The following is a 1,816-nucleotide window of genomic DNA, read 5'->3' on the forward strand; positions in this document are numbered from 1 at the left end:
TATTAAAAGTCCAGGTGATTTGCTTGATGTTTTCTTTCGTAAATACTTTCCTGCTAGTGCTCAACATGCTGCTTTACAGAAAATTTATAGCTTTGACCAGGAAGATGGAGAGAAATTGCCTGAAGCATGGGCAAGATTTTGCTCTCTTATCAGGGCTCGACCTAGACATGAATTGGAAAAGCATGATTTACTTGATATATTCTATAGTGGACTAACCGTTGAGTCTAGGGCATATTTGGATAGTTGTGCTGGTTGTGTTTTCAGGAAAAGAACTCCAGACGAAGCTGAAGAATTATTGGCTAAAATAGGCCGGAATCATGATGATTGGAATACACCTGAACCAACTCCGACGCCAATATTGAAGAAGAGGGGTTTAATTAAATTGAATGATGAAGATATGAGGGAAGCCAAGAAGTCTCTTAAGGAGAAAGGTATTAGACCCGAAGATGTGAAGAATTTACCTCCCATAGAAGATATATGTGAGATAATTCCCCCTTCATCCATGATAGAGGTAAACTCCCTTCAACGCTTTACTAGGGAAGATATTCCGTATTCGAAACCTCCTGCTCAATGCTTAGATGAGTTTGATAATTATATTGTTAAGCAAGAAAATTTTAATATGAGAGTAGAGAATCATCTAATGGAAAATTCTCAAGCTATTAGCAATTTGCATGATATTGTGGAAAGAACCTCCAATGATGTTAAGATGCTTGTTAAACATTTTCAAATGGTTCAAACTCAAATTGATCAACTCACTAAAGTGCAAAATGACTTGTTAAAAAATAATTCTAAAGAGAAACATGCTTACGAAGTAACAACTAGAGGCGGTGTCTCTACCCAGGATCCTCTATATCCTGAAGGGCATCCCAAAAGAATTGAACAAGATTCTCAACGAATTGAACCTAGTGCTCCTTCTAAGAAAAAGAAGAAGAAACATAAAAATGTTGTAGAATCCTCTGAACCTGTTAATGATCCTAATAGTGTTTCTATTTCCGATGCTGAAACTGAAAGTGGTAATGAACATGATAATGATAATGATAATGATAAGAATGATGCTTCTGATAAAGAAGAGGTAGAAGATGAACCTGAAAAGCATGCTAAAAATAAAAAGTATACTAAAGAAGATTTTATTGCTAAGAAACATGGTAATGAAAGGGAACCTTGGGTGCAAAAGCAAATGCCTTTTCCTGCTAAGAAACTTAAATCAAAGGAAGAAGAACACTATAATAAATTTTGTGATTGGATGAAACCTTTATTCTTGCAAATCCCTTTGACTGATGCTATTAAATTGCCTCCTTATTCAAAGTATATGAAAGATATTGTCACTAACAAAAGGAAAATACCCAATGAGGAGATTTCCACTATGCTTGCTAATTACTCTTTCAATGGCAAGGTTCCAAAGAAGTTGGGCGACCCAGGTATACCTACTATTCCTTGTTCTATTAAGAATAATTATGTTAGAACTGCTCTATGTGATTTGGGAGCTGGTGTTAGTGTTATGCCTTTTTCTCTTTATAAGAGACTTTATTTAAATAAGTTGATACCTACTGATATATCTTTGCAAATGGCTGATAAATCTACTGCTATTCCTGTTGGTATATGTGAGGATGTTCCTGTTCAAGTTACTAATAACTGCTTGATATTAACTGATTTTGTTGTGTTGGAAATGCCTGAAGATGGTAATATGTCTATTATTCTTGGGAGACCTTTTCTTAACACCGCAGGGGCTGTTATTGATTGCAATAAAGGAAAAGTTACTTTCAATGTTGATGATAAAGAGCATACCGTCTATTTCCCCAAGAGGATTGATAAAGTA

Source organism: Lolium perenne, chromosome 2 (assembly GCF_019359855.2).
Source record: "Lolium perenne isolate Kyuss_39 chromosome 2, Kyuss_2.0, whole genome shotgun sequence".
In the NCBI taxonomy this organism is placed as follows: domain Eukaryota; kingdom Viridiplantae; phylum Streptophyta; class Magnoliopsida; order Poales; family Poaceae; genus Lolium; species Lolium perenne.